Raw genomic sequence first — 18,201 nt, 5'->3', positions numbered from 1 at the left:
CTACACGTTCTACATATCCTGCATTGCAAGAACGTTCTCCTGCAACAGGGTGATCAAATTAAGATCCTACATCTGTAAACAGTGTCTGTGAGGGATGGGCTGGCATTGTAGCTACCTGTCCTGACGGCCTGCCAGCCTATGGAGAAGGGGGTCCTGGCCTGGATGCTGTATGTGGTGACAGGGCTGTGGTGGTCAGGCCCAGACTCCCAGGAGAGCTGGGCAGTGGAGTCAGTGATTTCCCCCACAATAAGGCCCTCTGGGGCACCGGGAGGCCCTGAAATAACCAGCAGCACAGGCACAGAACAGGGAGACAAGGACAACCACTGTCAAATAGTTCTATTGTGTCAGCCAAAAAAAGGATGGCAAGGTTAGAGCAGTCTGCCCACAAAAGAGAGAGACATTTAATATTTCACACAGCAGAGATAAAGATCCTTCAGTTGATGAGGGGAAATACAAAAGGATTCAAAAACGAAGGAGAAGAGGAAAATTTATGCATTGATTTTCAGATGCTCCTGTAGTCATTATTTAACACTGAATGAATGTCACCCAGAATAGTTGGCTGAAGTAAAGGGAATTAATAGAACGGGTGATCATGTCTGAGGTTGTCTAATTCCTCTTTAGGTGAGTGCTACCCTAGATATGGTATATCTCTATGGGTGCTACAGTATGCCAGTAAACCAAAGTATCATCACAGGGAGGAAGTGTGTGCGTACCTCTAACAATCAGGTGGGCTGCTGCTGAGACACTGTCCACCACAGTGTGTACCATGCACACATACTTCCCAGAATGCTTTAGCTGAATATTCCTGACCATCAGATCACCAGCTAATCCCTGATGACAATAGAACAGAAAAATTGTGCAATTTATCAATAATACTAGTGTCTCAAAATACAGTCATTCAATGTATATGTTTTTCCAGCTGTGTAGCACCTTTCATACCACTTATACAGTATACATTATGATATATATTTTGTTATCCTAAGTATGCTATTGCAGTAGCAGTGAGAGAAAAGAGCAGGTAGGAACATTGGAGTGACACTGATTTCAACACTCCTTGTGTTAAAAACAAAAAACACTTCCTGAAGTTTAAGAGCTCTGCCAAATGATGCTCACAGTGAAAATGTCAGTGTTATACAGGCCGTTTTAGTGCAGGGTCTTTGTGTGCTCAGCAGACCAGAGGATAAATCCTGTAGGCAGACATATTTGTGTGCCTTTGTTCACTGGAGTGTCAGGTGATTTACTCATAAGATCAGCAACAGACTGGTTGTTTTAATCTTCATGTCCACAGGTTTTCCCTGGCCAGGTCTCCATGTTAAATGCCTTAGTCTTGTCTGAGATGAACAGTGCCTTCAGAAAATATTCATACCCCTTGACTTATTCCACATTCTGATGTGTTACAGTCGGGATTCAAAATGGATTAAATATTTGTTTTTCTCACCCATCTACACACAATACCCCATAATGACAAAGTGAAAACATGTTTTTAGAAATGTTTGCAAATGTATTGAAAATGAAACACATAAATATTCACCCTGCAAAGTCAATACATGTTACAATCACCTTTGCAGCGATTACAGCTAGAAGTCTTTCTGGTAAGTCTCTAAGAGCTTTGCACACCTGGATTGTTTAATATTTGCATTACATTATTTTGTTTTATTCTTCAAGTTCTGTCAAATTGGTTTTTGATCATTACTATACAGCAATAGATTTTCAAGCCGATTTAATTCTAAATTGTAACTAGGTCACTTAGGAACAATTCAATGTTGTCTTGGTAAGCAACTCCAGTGTATGTTTGGCCTTGTGTTTTAGGTTATTGTCCTGCTGAAAGGTGAATTTGCCTCCCAGTGTCTGTTGGAAAGCAGTCTGAACCAGGTTTTCCTCTAGGATTTTTTCCTGTTCTTACCTCTATTCTGGTTATTTTATCCTAAAAAAACAAAAAACTCTAGTTCTAGCCAATGACAAGCATACCCATAACATGAGGCCGCCGCCACCACAATGTTTGATGTGTTGTGTTGGATTTGCCCCAAACATAACACTTTGTATTCAGGACATAGTGCATTTCTTTGCCAAATTCTTTGCAGTTTTAATTTAGTGCATTATTGCAAACAGGATACATATTTTGGAATATTTGTATTCTGTATAGGCTTCCTCCTTTTAATTCTGTCATTAAGGTTAGTATTGTGGAGTAAGTACAATGTTGTCGATCCATCCTCAGTCCTCCTATCAGAGCCATTAAACTCTTTAACTGTATTAAAGTCACCAATAGCCTCATGGTGAAATCCCTGAGTGGTTTCTTTCCTCTCCAGCAACTGTGTCAGGAAGGACACCTGTATCTTTGTAGTGACTGGGAGTATTGATACACCACCCAAAGTGTAATTCATAACTTCGCCATGCTCAAAGGGATATTCAATGTCTGCTTTTTTACCCATCTACCAATAGGTGCCCTTCTTTGCGAGGCACTGGAAAAACTCCCTGGTCTTTGTGGTTACATTTCTGTTTGAAATTCACTGCTCGACTGAGGGACCGTACAGATAATTCTATGTGTGAGGTACAGAGACGAGGTAGTCATTCAAAAATAATGTTAAGCACTATTATTGCACACAGAGTGAGTTTGTTAGGCAAATATTTACTCCTGAATGTATTAAGGCTTGGCATAACAAAGAGGTGGAATACTTATTGACTCAAGACATTTCAGCTTTCCTTTTTCATTAATTTGTAAAAATGTGTGAAAACTTCATTCCACTTTGACATTATGGGGTATTGTGTGTTGGCCAGTGACACCAAATCTCAATTTAATACATTTGAAATGTAACACAAGAAAATGTGGAAAAGGTCAAGGGGTGTGAATACTTTCTGAACGCACTGTAAGTGTTGGTGTAATGATACTGTACAATTCAGGATGCTTGTGTGCGGAGGTTGTAAATATTCTAACATGTTCATATAAGGTGTTGCTTTTTACTGTCCAAGCTATGAAGCTTGTGAGAAGAGACTACTGTGTGCTGTCTCCTGTACAGTACAGGTAGACGGTACATACCACTCCTATCATCTCAAAGTGGTCCTGTCTGTTGAAATCGATGAGCTTGCCGTTGAAGAACCACTTAAAGGTGGGATCCAGGGAGGAGTCTCCAGACACTTCACATGGCAACACGATGCTCTCTCCCACAGTGGCATCCACACTCAGCGGTGGAACTGTTATCTTGGTCGGCTCTATTTGAGAATACAGAAAAACAAACACACAGCATGTTTACCTTGAATATGAATATAAACCTGCTGCTGGACAAAATGTACTTTAGACAAGATGTTTCAATGCAGTGGCAGCCTCCCCTACTACTAATGTAACAAATTGATCTTAAATTGCTCCCATTGGGAAGTGTCTTCCTCTCAATCCTATTACATGTTTTTTTTCATGATGTTTTATTGATATAGTCTTGAGATAGAATAATTCAACTAAATGCAATCATGGTGTCAAATTAAGGGGGAAAAAATGAATAATCCATGTAGAACCATCAGTTATTAGAACAGCCACATTGAAATATGCCGCAGCAGTTCTTCTAAAATTAACATGCAATGTCTGACTTGGATGGAACAGGACATCTCTCTCCTCACTACTATAGATATAGGGATTTTCTACCCTCCGCTGTGTGACCAATAACTCACAGCTGACAAAACCAAGGATGAGTTATGTTTCTGTCAAACCAGCAGGAACATAAAACAACTATACATTTCATTATCAATTTCATGCTTGGCTTAGTATTTTTTTTCTTTCTCTAAACAGGTTTAAACCATCTGCTTAAAAGGTAGTGAAATCTGTGTCCGGAAAAGTACCTTTCACCACCAGAGTACCAGTACTGCTTGAAGTCCCAAAGGGGTTCCTGGCCACACAGGTGTACCTCCCTCCGTCTGATTCGCTGATGTTGCTGATACGGAGAGTTCCATCACCCATGATGGTCCGTCTGACAAGAATGAAAGAACAGACAGCTGTTGTTATCAGGATCAATAATGATTTGATAGCCCTCACTGGGTTATATAGGGATTCAAAATACTATATTAGTGATTGATAAATGAGGATAAGCATACAATTATATCAACACTTTCATATCACATCCATTCCGATATCCATGCTGTAGTTTGAATGACAACTATTTCATGAATAAAAACGTAATTATCTGGAAGATTGAATTCTCTACAAGCACATTTGCAGAGAGCAATTATCTTAGTTGGAGCAGAACAGATTTGCTGTAGGGTCGCCATGCTATTGACAGCACAAAAGATTAAATGCGTATTTTAATAGGATACACAGCGGGACACTAAGGCCAAAATGAGGACAGGGGAAGGAGAAGAGAGCAGCATAACTGGGAGAGATGATTCACTAATGGGAATCTTTACCTGCAGCCTTATCGTTATACAACATGTGAGTGATTCCTCACGTAACCAGGGCAAAAAAGACCATGGTTTTAGAAATGCTCACAAAATACAATCCATAGAATAGTCCGTTGGAGGGATGTTGGCGTACGCTGAGTGTACAAAACATTAGGAACACCTTCCTAATATTGAGTTGCACCCCCTTTTCCCGTCGGAACAGCCTCAATTCGTCAGGGCCATAGATTCTATAAAGTGTCGAAGGAATTCCACAGGGGATGCTGGCCTGTGTTGACCCCAATGCTTCCCACAGTTGTGTCAAGTTGGCTAGACATTGTTTGGGTGGTGGACCATTCCTGATACACACAGGCAACTGTTGAGTGTGAAAAACCCAGGAGCGCTGCAGTTCTGGACACACTCAAACCTAGTGCGCCAGGCACCTACTACCATACCCCGTGCAAAGCAACTTAAATATAAGGCTCCTGAGTGGCGCAGCGGTCTAAGGCACTGCATCTCCATGCTAGAGGTGTCACTACAGACCGTGGTTCGATCCCAAGCTGTATCTCAACCGGCTGTGATCGGGAGTTCCATAGGAAGGCGCACAATTAGCCCAGTGTTGCCCGGGTTAGAGAAGGGTTTGTCCTGGGTAGGCAGTGATGGAGGAAATTATAGTTGAAATGATTAATAATGTATACATTTCAATTAGAACCATTTATTATAATACCATTATGTTATGGTATGAAATGTATGGGTTCTTGGTTAAGCTGTTACTGAAAATGTAAGTAAAACGAATTAATTGTCTGTACCTTGCGGGAGTTTAAGGGAGAGGGATGATATATATTTTCTAACAGATAAGAATGGTCCTTGATATTCCATTAGTGGAGGAGAAGATATCTTTTAGACAGATTGGAATGTTTGGTTTATGAGGGGAGTAGAAGAAATCTCCAGACCTGAAAACACTGCGCTATTGTGTGGATCGGAGAGAGTGTGAGAAACTGATGATGTCATTTTATGTTCTCTCTTTAAAATGTAAGGTTCTTTGTATTTTTGGTTAGTACTCTCTTGAATTAAACGCTGTTACCTGGCTTTTAAGACTGGTCTCGATCTACTTCATGCATAATTAATGAACTTACAACTCATTAATGAAATAGAAAGAGTGCGAATTTGGTTTTGGCTACAAAACATATAGGAATTTAGAATTCCACTAACAGCAGTCATTGTAAAATAGGAATTTCTTCATATCTGACTTGCCTAGTTAAATAAAGATTATAAAAATAGATATATACACTTTGTCTTACCCATTTACCCTCTGAATGGCACACATTCTCAATTGTCTCAAGGCTTAAAAACCCTTCTTTAATTTGTCGACTCCCCTTCATCTACACCAGTGGTTCCCAAACTTTTATAGTCCTGTACCTCTTCAAATATTCAACCTCCAGCTGTGTACCCCCTCTAGCACCCCCTCTAGCACCATCATTGTAAGCCTGCTACACACACACACTATACGATACATTTATTAAACATAAGAATGAGTGTGAGTTTTTGTCACAACCCGGCTCATGGGAATAATAGTAATAACATAATAATAATCAATAATTTTGCACTTTATTTAACTATCTTACATATAAACCTTATTTGTTCATCGAAAATTGCGAATAATTCACCACAGGTTAATGAGCAGGGTGTGCTTGAAAGGTTGCACATAACTCTGCAATGTTGGGTTGTATTGGAGAGAGTCTGAGTCTTAAATTATTTTCCACCGACAGTCTGTGTTTGTATTTTCTTTTTATGTTAGTGAGGGCCGAGAATCCACTCTCACATAGATACGTGGTTGCAAAGGGCATCAGTGTCTTAACAGTGCGATTTACCAAGGCAGGATACTCTGAGCGCAGCCCAATCCAGAAACCTGGCAGTTGGTTCTGATTAAATTACATTTTCACAGAACCGCTTGTTGCAATTTCGCTGAGGCTCTCTTGTTCAGATATCGGTAAGTGGACTGGAGACAGGACATGAAAGGTATAATGAATCCAGTTGTTTGTGTCATCCTTTTCAGGAAAGTGCCTGCTCACTCAGGTGCTTCGCTATATCACATTTTACATTGTCGGTAAGCTTGAGTTCATTTGCACACAAAAAAATCATACAATGATGGAAAGACCAGTGTGTTGTCCTTTTTAACCTGTTACTCCTACCCCCTACTTTTTCGAACATTCTGTTAAAAATCGCGCAACATTTCAGCGCCCTGCTGCTCATGCCAGGAATATAGTATATGCATATGCTTAGTATGTGTGGATAGAAAACACTCAGACGTTTATAAAACTGTTTAAATCACGGCTGTGACTATAACAGAATGTGTGTTTCATCGAAAAGCGCAGGAAAATCTGATCACTGAAAATTGGAAAATATATCAATGCGCCACTTGCATGTATTGTCTATGGGAAAGCAAATTACCTGGAGCCGAGATTGCAATTCCTACAGCTTACACACGATGTCAACAGTCTTGTCATTTGCCTAGGCTTTGTTTCTTGGTCAAACGAAGAAGAGACAGCCCATTTCTTCAGGTCTCGGACCGGATATTTTGGTTGAGATTTACCCGGACATTATTTCCAGATGTACCCCTATAGAATATACAGCGCCTCGTGATCAATTTCATCGCTTATTAACGTTTACTAATACCTAAAGTTGCTTTACAAAAGTATTTTGAAGTGTTTTGTGAAAGTTTATCGTCGACTTTTTTCATTTAAAAAAATGATGTTACGTTATAAGACGCTATTTTTTTCCGTTTATCACACAGTCTTCATAGATCGATATCTAGGCTATATATGGACCGATTTAATCGAAAAAAGACCCAATAGTGATTATGGGACATCTAGGAGTGCCAACAAAGAAGATGGTCAAAGGAAATGAATGTTTTATATTTTATTTGTGCGGTTTGTGTAGCGCAGATTATGCTAATTATTTTGTTTACGTCCCCTGCAGGTCTTTTGGGGTGTTACATGCTATCAGATAATAGCTTCTCATGCTTTCGCCGAAAAGCATTTAAAAAATCTGACTTGTTGCCTGGATTCACAACGAGTGTAGCTTTAATTCAATACCCTGCATGTGTATTTTAATGAACGTTTGAGTTTTAACTAGTACTATTAGCATTTAGCGTAGCGCATTTGCATTTCCAGATGTCTAGATGGGACGTCTGCGTGTCAGGTAGGAGCAAGAGGTTAATGCAGAGAGAGATGAGCTTCAACTTCTTAATCATAGCCTCAATATTGTCCTGCACATTGAATATAGTGGTGGAGGGTCCCTGTAATCCTAGATTCAGATCATTCAGGCGAGAAAAAACATCAGCCGGATAGGCCAGTTGTGTGAGAAGCTTGTCATCATGCAAGCGGTCAGACAAGTGAAAATTCTGGTCAGTAAAGAACTTTAAGCTCGTCTCTCAATTTAAAAAAATGTGTCAATACTTTGCCCCTTGATAACCAGCGCCACTTCTAGATGTAAAAGCGTTACATGGTCACTGCCCATATCATTGCATAGCACAGAAAATACAGGAGAGTTCAGGGGACTTGCTTTAACAAAGTGAACCATTTTCACTGTAGTGTCTAAAATGTCTTCCAAGCTTTCAGGTATTCCCTTGGCAGCAAGAGCCTCTCGGTGGATGCTGCAGTGTACCCAAGTGGCGTCGGGAGCAACTGTTTGCACACGCGTTACCACTCAACTATGTCTCCCTGTCATGGCTTTTGCGCCATCAGTACAGTTACCAACATGAGCAGCAGCTATGTTTGGCTACATACGGACCATTAGTGGAATTCCCGCGAGACAGTAACGGTTAATATGATTGGTTGTTAATTATTTGACTATTCTACCTGTATTTGACATTGCGTTGTTATTTCGCTGAACACTAGATGGTTTAATTAAATGGTTTGCCAATGAAACGAGGCTGCTCAGTTTAGAAAAAAACCTCACCCAAATGTATAGCCCCGTTGGAAAATATAAATGGACTGTTTGGAAATGTGAATAACAAAGTCATGTGAATCACATTTTTATTTGACGTACCCCGAAGGCATTGCGCGTACCCCTGAAGTATGTGCAAATATTACTCATATTACAGAGTAGAGGTCGACCGATTAATCGGAATGGCTGATTAATTAGGGCCGATTTCAAGTTTTCATAACAATAGGAAATCAGTATTTTTGGGCGCCGATTTGCTGAATTATTTTATTTTTTTACTACACCTTTATTTCATCTTTATTTAAAAAGTTATATATTTTTAACTAGGCAAGTCAGTTAAGAACACATTCTTATTTTCAATGACGGCCTAGGAACGGTGTGTTTAACTGTCTCGTTCAGGAGCAGAAAGACAGATTTTCACCTTGTCAGCTCGGGGATCCAATCTTGCAACCTTACAGTTAACTAGTCCAACGCAATAACGACCTGCCTCTCTCGTTGCACTCCACAAGGATGCCTGTTAAGCAAATGTAAGCCAAGGTAAGTTGCTAGCTATCATTAAACTTATCTTATAAAAAACAATCAATCATAATCACGTAATTCTAATTGCAGAGAATTTTTGATAAAAACGAAGTCTTCAGTTAATGATAGTAAAGACACGACAAGACTGTTGGAAAAGCATTCCAGGAGAAGCTGGTTAAGAGAATTCCAAGAGTGTGCAAAGGGTGGCTACTTTGAAGAATCTAAAATCTATAATATATTTTGATTTGTGTAACACTCTTTTGGTTACTACGTGATTCCGTATGTGTTATTTCATAGTTTTGATGTCTTCACTATTATTCTACGATGTAGACAATAGTAAAAATAAAGAAAAACCCTTGAATGAGTAGGTCTGAAATAAGAGAAACTTGACAAATTATCCACTTTTCAATCCCTACTGTTCAACCTCCTATTCATTATCTCCAGCACCAAACCAGTGTCTACATGTAAAAACAGCGCATTTCTATCTGTGGTTAAAAAGATAAAAAGAAACGTCCTCATTTTTTAAAAATCTCATAGTGTTTGTAAATCACAGTTTTTAAAATGTATGATGACGTCATAGGGTAGAACGTCATAGGGTAGAACTTTTTTTATGACATCATAGAGTAGAACTTTGAATTATATATTTTTCTACAAAACGTATAAATGTGCTGTTTTGTGCTTGAGATAATGAAAATATGGTGGAGTTAAATTGTTGTGCAACGCACCAATTTGTAAGTCACTCTGGATAAGAGCGTCTGCTAAATGACTTAAATGTAATGTAAATGTAATAATCACTAGTTAACTACACATGGTTGATGATATTACTAGATATCATCTAGTGTGTCCTGTGTTGCATATAATCTGACTGAGCATACAAGCATACAAGTATCTGACTGAGCGGTGGCAGGCAGAAGCAGGCTCGTAAACATTAATTCAAACAGCACTTTCATGCGTTTTGCCAGCAGCTCTTCGTTGTGCGTCAAGCATTGCGCTGTTTATGACATCAAACCTATCAACTCCCAAGATGAGGCTGGTGTGACCGAAGTGAAATGGCTGGCTAGTTAGCGCGCGCTAATAGCGTTTCAAACTTCACTCACTCTGAGCCTTGGGGTGGTTGTTTCCCTTGCTCTGCATGGGTAACGCTGCTTCGATGTGGTGGCTGTTGTCGTTGTGTTGCGGGTTCGAGCCATGTGAGGAACGAGGAGAGGGACGGAGGCTATACTGTTACACTGGCAATACTAAAGTGCCCATAAGAACATCCAATAGTCAACGGTTAATGAAATACAAATGGTATAGAGGGAAATAGTCCTATAATTCCTATAATAACTACAACCTAAAACTTCTTACCTGGGAATATTGAAACCTGATGTTAAAAGGAACCACCAGCTTTCATATGTTCTGAGCAAGGAACTGAAACATTAGCTTTCTTACATAGCACATATTGCACTTTTACGTCCTCTCCAACACTTTGTTTTTGCATTATTTAAACCAAATTGAACATGTTTCATTATCTACTTGAGACTAAATTGATTTTATTGATGTATTATATTAAGTTAAAATAAGTGTTAATTCAGTATTGTTGTAATTGTCATTATTACAAATATATATTTTTTAATCGGCCGATTAATCGGCACCGGCTTTTTTTGGTCCTCCAATATTCGGTATCGGTATCAGCGTTAAAAAAATCATAATCGGTCGACCTCTATTACAGAGCATGCAGTAAAGCTTTGTTTGCCACCAAATTCTGCTTTGTAGCACCTACAGATGAAACATTATGGACTTAAAGAAGGCCTGTCATAAATATGCCAGATTTGATTAATTATTTCTCAATTATGCTTTTAGATACAAATGTTTAAAAAAACATGTAAAATCCTTCCTCGGGGCCTCCCGGGTGGCGCAGTGGTTAACGGCGCTGTACTGCAGCGCCAGCTGTGCCATCAGAGTCCCTGGGTTCGCGCCCAGGCTCTGTCGTAACCGGCCGCGACCGGGAGGTCCGTGGGGCGACGCACAATTGGCCTAGCGTCGTCCGGGTTAGGGAGGGCTTGGTCGGTAGGGATATCCTTGTCTCATCGTGCACCAGCGACTCCTGTGGCGGGCCGGGCGCAGTGCGCGCTAACCAAGGTTGCCAGGTGCACAGTGTTTTCTCTGACACATTGGTCCGGGTTGGATGCGCGCTGTGTTAAGAAGCAGTACGGCTGGTTGGGTTGTGTATCGGAGGATGCATGACATTCAACCTTCGTCTCTCCCGAGCCCGTACGGGAGTTGGAGCGATGAGACAAGATAGTAGCTACTAAAACAATTGGACACCACGAAAATTGGGGAGAAAAAGGGGTAAAAAAAAGAATCCTTCCTCTAGAGGATCATTCTATGTATTCAATTTCATGAAAATCCACCATGTGTGAGATCCTATCAAAACACTAAAATACATTTCCAAAAGGTAATGAAAGCAGATAGGACTAGAGAGCCATCTCTCTTGTAGCTGGGTGTATGGACTGAGAAACCAAGGGAACTAGAGCAACAATGGTTGAAAGGCATATGACTGAAATACTAATGAGGGACCATTAAGAGCTCGGCAATTTTTCTCTCTCCATATTTCTATAAATTGACTGAAATATCACAATAACGATAAATGGAAGGATAAGTTTATAACAAATGTGCACCGGTTAGCCTACACTTTAAATGGTGCTATCTAGAACCTAAAAGGGTTCTTCCTTTCTTCTTCCTCCCATTAGAAAGTACTTTGAAGAACGTAGATCCTTTTTGGGTTGCATGTAGAACCCCTTCCACAGAGGGTTCTACATGGATAAGCAGGTAGCTCAGTGGTTACAGCATTTGACTAGTAACCGAAATGTTGCAAGATCGAATCCCTGAAAATCTGTCGTTCTGCCCCTGAACAATGCAGTTAACCCACTGTTCCTAGGCCGTCATTTAAAATAATAATTTGTTCTTAACTGACTTGCCTAGTTAAATAAAGGTAAAAAAGGGGTTCTCCTATGGAGACAAAGACTCCTTTTGGAACCCTTTTTTCTAAGAGTGTACTTTTGAATTATTACCGTACCCTTAGAACTACTACTACTACTTTGAATGTTGTAACTATCCATTGTAACTATCTATTGTAACTATCCATTGTAACAATCCATTGTAGCCGATATACGCAGACTTACAGTATTTCATTGAAAACTTCACATTTCACTAGTATAGGCTACTTATCATGACAGTAAAATGTCCTCGATAAATGGTTGGTACGGTCGGTGTCAATCATTTTTCTGTTTGTCGTCCCAGCTCTAGGACCAGTGTTCTCGTTGATATTATTGACTTAATCTATTTGCGACATAATCCCCAACTATGTAAAGTGTTACAAACTAGATTTTAAAAAGTGGCTTACGTCATACATCACAAAAGCAACCTCATAACAAAGCAGTGGTTTCTATTCATTGTTTGCCATATTCCACAAACACCAGAGGCCACGGGGTGTCTAATGCTTGTACGTTATTTTAGAACCAACACAATGTAAACACATGCATAAATGATGCTGAGAACTCCTAGCTATCGTGACCTTCTGATACAGCAAATCAAACGCAGAGGCTGTGAGCAGCAAGCTCAGAAATCAAACAATTTCACTGCAGCTCTTAAAAATAAATACGTATTCACTCCAGCTGAGCTGAGACCCAGAGAGCATGTCTGACACAGGGTGCTTTGCGCTGATTTATTGACAAAAATATCAAACATTGAGTGATGGAGGCGCGTTGAGAACATGACCTGAGGGGCAATGAGCTGCAAAACAAATACAAAACGTAAAGAACTATCTGCTTTAAGAAAGAAACGCCGTTCCACGCCGTGCATTTTGTATTCTCGTCCAGATGCACAGTCTGTGTAATCACTTCTTTCTCCTTTTCTCCCATGACCGCTCTGTGGAATATGATACAGTAACTAATCAATCGCTCTGCTCACATGTTGAGGCAGGACCACTGAGTTACGGAAATACTATGGAAATGTGGCAGCACATATCGATTTGGGCCACAGCCCTAAAGCAGGAGACTAAGGAGAATAACAGAGCAGTATCACCAAGGCTCCTGTTCACAATCTGTCTGACTCAACCACACCACCCAAATTAAAGATGCAGAATTGGAGGGAGTATATGCAGGGGTGTGAGAGGAGTACAATAAACAGAATACTGCTGGTGAGAATAAGCTCTCACCTTTTCCCCCTCTCCTTCTCTCAACCACTCACTCATGCACACACTCACATGCGTGCGCGCGTGTGCACACACTCACACACACACACACACACACACACACACACACACACACACACACACACACACACACACACACACACACACACACACACACACACACACACACAACCACACAACCACACACACCACACACAAACACACAACCACACACACACACACACACACACACACACACACACACACACACACACACACACACACACACACACACACACACACACAAACACACAACCACACACAACCACACATACTTCTTCTGTAGCTCAGTTGGTAGACACACTTGTACGCAGGGTACACCCACCACCCACGTAGAATGTATGCACACATGACTGTAAGTCACTTTGGATAAACGTCTGCTAAATGGCATATATTATTATTATTATTATATTACATACACACACACACACACACACGTATATAGCTGCTGAGTAAGATTAGAGAGTAAATCATAACATGGGTGCCTCAGAAGGTAGGTAGTAGTATACTGGACATACACTGAGTATACCAAACATTAAGAACACCTTCCTAATATTGCGTGGCATGCCCTTTTGCCCTCAGAACAGTCTCAATTTGTCACGGCATGGACTCTACAAGTTGTCGAAAGCATTCCACAGGGATGCTGGCCCATGTTGACGTTAATGCTTCCCACAGTTGTGTCAAGTTGGCTGGGTGTCCTTTGGGTGGTGGACCACCCCTTGATATGTGAAACTGTTGAGCTTGAAAAATCCAGCAGCCTTGCAGTTCTTGACACAAACCGTTTGCCTGGGACCTACTACCATAACACAAAGGCACTTCAAATCCTTTGTATTGCCCATTCACCCTCTGAATGGCAAACATGCATAATTCATGTCTCATTTGTCTCAAGGCTTCAAAATTTTAACCTATCTCCTCCCCTTCATCTACAGTGATGGAAATGGATCAAACAAGTGACATCAATTATGGGATCACAACTTTCACCTGAATTCACCTGGTCAGTCTATGTCACGGAAAGAGCAGGTGTTCTTAATGTTTTGTATACTCAGTGTATTATTCTCCCGCCCAGGCCTCTCCAATCCTGTTCCTGGAGAGCTACCCTCCTGTAGGTGTTCACTTCAAACCCAGTTGTAACTAACCTGGTTCAGCTTATCAACCAGCTAACTACTAGAATCAGGTGCGCTAGATTAGGGTTGGAGCGAAAACCTACAGGATGGTAGCTCTCCAGGAACAGGGTTGGAGAGGCCTGCTACAGCCATTGGTCCACAGCGTACTCTTGGCCGGAGTCTTTCTTCCAGATGACTGCAGGGCCACATTTAGTACAGTAATTCCCCTGAGGCTAGTGTTGCTTCAGCAGCAGGGCCATGCAGCAGTGACACCATCCACACAACCCTTCTGGTGCTATGACCAGTACTTCAAATAAACTTGTGAGCTGTGAATCCGTGAAGCTGTGAGGCTTACATGAGAGGTTACAAGGAAGCATCTATAGCCACTGCTGAATACAAGATTGAAAGACCAAGGTCATAATCAACATAAAGCCCCTACCATAACGGTCACAGAACATCCCTGAATTCAGAGACGTACAGAGAGCGATACAGTTCGTTGACATCAGCAAAAAGAGAGGGTGTTAGCAAAAAAAATGAACACTCGTCAACGTCAGTCCTCGTAAGTAGAGACACATAGGGTTGAGTCCTAGAGGCTAAGCACGGCCCCAGGAGAAAGGCCCTTTTACACGTGCCATCAATGGCATGAGCAGCGATGCGTACTGTTGCTACGACTGTTACTGTACCTCGTGCTGTCCTTCAGAAACTCTCCCCCTCTCCGCCAGGAGATGGAGGCCCTAGGGGACGCATGGGGACGGCACTCCATGATCACCTCCCCCCCTCTCTGGATCAGCATGGACTTCTTCACAGGACTGCTGGAGAAGTCGGGTGAAGAGGCTGCATGGGGAACCGAACAAACCCTGTTGCTACCATTCTGTTCTCTTTGACAAGGCACAGCAGCTAGCTATCGCATGTACTGTATGCATTAGCCAAACTGTCAAACGCATCCTAGTCAATTATATAAATTGGATTTCATGAAAAACCACTGGTTGGCTTTCTTTATCAAGTAAATATGCAAATGTGACTAAAAACCATGGCTCAGCTAATATTCACTGTTTTTGTTAATTTTATTTTGGAGTTGGTTCTGACTACTGACAGTGATTCTACACAAATGTCTTGACCTTGCGGTGTCTCTGGCTTCAACTTTCTAAACAAGACATAACAAACACTCCAGACTAGAGTCCTCCAGACATGCTTACCTACAACTTTGAGTTCAGCGCTGGCATAGATGGCGCCGTGTTCATTCTCTGCCAGACACTGGTACATACCAGAGTCCAACAGGTTGATCGTGGGGACGGCCAATCGTCCACCTTCTACCAGTATCCTGTCCTGGTGGCAAGACATACACACCCTCATTAACACACTTTAGTATGGGATGTGTGATAAAACTACGCTTAAATTGATACTTTTAGAAATGCATAACCTAGGAAGATTAGTATCTGAACAATACAAATGTTCATGCCAACTACAATTTTAGATATTTTGGCCATGTAAGATTTAGCAAAAAAACAACTGTCAATCAGGATTTTTCTGCAGTGAAATATGGATATCATCTATCTTGTGATAGTGTGACCTTTGCAGCAAACCTTGTGACGGGTAGACTTTTGAAATACAAACCGGCTTAATGTTTGATCTCGTGCCTTTGATCTGAGATGAAAAAGGGTCTTAAGATGGGTAGAGTAGTTCTTAATGGAGTATAACAATGACACATACAAAATGCTCAGTACAATGTTTAGCAAGCCATTCTCACCTCCAGCACCAAGGGCTCCCCGTTCTTCAGCCATCTGTACACAGGTTTAGGCTTACCGCTCGCCTTGCACTCCCACTGGAGATTAGCCTCGATGGCCATATGAACATCTTTCAACGTCTGGACCCACTGCAGATGTTCAACACCTGGAGAATAAAGAACACGATTTAGTAACAAAATGTCAGCCTTTATATTGACAGTTCCAATGCAGAACTGTTTTGTTAAGTCGTCCTAAAATAAATAATGGCACAAACAATAGCTCTATGGAAGAGCTGGAAGCTGCCTTAAGCTTGGGATGCCATTTGTATTTTTCTCTAAGGACCAACTGGCTATTGGCAGTATTCAAGTTGGCAAGACAACGGCTTAGCTACTTCAGAATGACTAAACAGAAAGGTTAATTGGTACAAATTAATTCCAGATTATCCTGTCATTATAATGGCCTTTCATACAGAAAAGGGTTTTCCAGGCCTGACTCATTATCCATAATTTATCCATAATTTATGGACTCTAAATTTTAATTAGACTTGTTTAGCTAAACGTTGACAAAAGCCAGATAAACCCATTACCATTCAAGGAATTGTTCATTTTTATTAGTTATATTTAAGGATTTAAGTTGAAAACCATTTGTTGGTTTGAGTTGTTTCATTATTAAACAAATAAGCATTTATGAGCCTGGGAAATAAAATGAGGAAATCCTCTGAACAGTTAAGTGAATTATCGCCTATCACAAAAGCAACATACAACTGTTCATCTATATACGTTGTGATGTGATCATACTCTGGAATACGAGTTGTCCTTTGGCAACGTTCCTTCCTCTGGAGTTCTCTGCAACACACTCATATACACCAGCATCCTCCGGTCTGAAATATGGTATTTCCAGGACCCCGTTGGAATGATTGATTTTGATCTTGCCAGGGAGGGGATTCCCATCTGTTCTCCTCCATGTGATGGAAGGCACTGGGCTGGAGAGGGTCAGGCAGGAAAGGTCACCACAGCCACATGCTTCATACTGACACTTAGTATTAATACATTAGCTGCCAGACATAGATATCTAACATTGTTGTGTGTCATGGGAGATGTCTGGCCAATGACTAATACAGTACATTCTCAGAATCTGAAATTCCATATGCAAAGACTATGTGATGCTGCGACATTGTGCTTGCTAATGATCTCAGTTGATTAATGGTTACCCAAACTATCTGCACTGACCCTATCTTGCAATGACTCTATGCACACCTTCCTAATATTGAGTTGCACCCCCACACCCCGTTTTGCCCTCAGAACAGCCTCGATTCTTTGGGGCACGGACTCTACAAGGTGTCGAAAGCATTCAACAGGGATGCTGGCCCATGTTGACTCCAATGGTTCCCACAGTTGTGTCAAGTTGTCTGGATGTCCTTTGGCTGGTGGATCATTCTTGGTACACACGGGAAACTGTTGATTGTGAAAAACCCAGCAGCGTTGCAGTTCTTGACACAAACCGGTGCGCCTGGCACCTACTACCATACCCCGTTCAAAAGAACAGAAATCTTTTGTCTTGCCCATTCATCCTCTGAATGGCACACATACACAATCCATGTCTCAATTGTCTCAAGGTTTAAAAATCCTTCTACATGGAATAAATCAATAAGGTATCATAGATTTCGAATTGTCTCAAGGTTTAAAAATCCTTCTACATGGAATAAATCAATAAGGTATCATAGATTTCACCTCGATTCACATGGTCAGTCTATGCCATACACACTATATACACACTCACACACAAAACCCGCACACACACACACATAACACACACATTTTTATACTCATCATTTGCTGCTGCTACTCAGTTCTTTGTTTTATTATTATCAATCCTGATGTCTAGTCACATTACCCTGCCTTCATGTACATATCTACCTAAAATACCTTTTTATTATCTATCCTGATGTCTAGTCACTTTACCCTGCCTTCATGTACATATCTACCTCAAATACCTTTTTATTATCTATCCTGATGTCTAGTCACTTTACCCTGCCTTCATGTACATATCTACCTAAAATACCTTTTTATTATCTATCCTGATGTCTAGTCACTTTACCCTGCCTTCATGTACATATCTACCTAAAATACCTTTTTATTATCTATCCTGATGTCTAGTCACTTTACCCTGCCTTCATGTACATATCTACCTAAAATACCTTTTTATTATCTATCCTGATGTCTAGTCACTTTACCCTGCCTTCATGTACATATCTACCTAAAATACCTTTTTATTATCTATCCTGATGTCTAGTCACTTTACCCTGCCTTCATGTACATAT

General features: G+C 40.8%; 1 pseudogene; it reads right to left on the bottom strand.

Moving 5' to 3' along the window:
- Positions 1-18,201, bottom strand: part of LOC124020722 — a 92,387-nt pseudogene that overhangs the window by 8,398 nt on the left and 65,788 nt on the right.

Source organism: Oncorhynchus gorbuscha, linkage group LG03, assembly GCF_021184085.1.
Source record: "Oncorhynchus gorbuscha isolate QuinsamMale2020 ecotype Even-year linkage group LG03, OgorEven_v1.0, whole genome shotgun sequence".
NCBI lineage: Eukaryota > Metazoa > Chordata > Actinopteri > Salmoniformes > Salmonidae > Oncorhynchus > Oncorhynchus gorbuscha.
The sequence above is the reverse complement of the archived record's forward strand: the minus strand, read 5'-3'. Positions and strand labels throughout refer to the sequence as shown.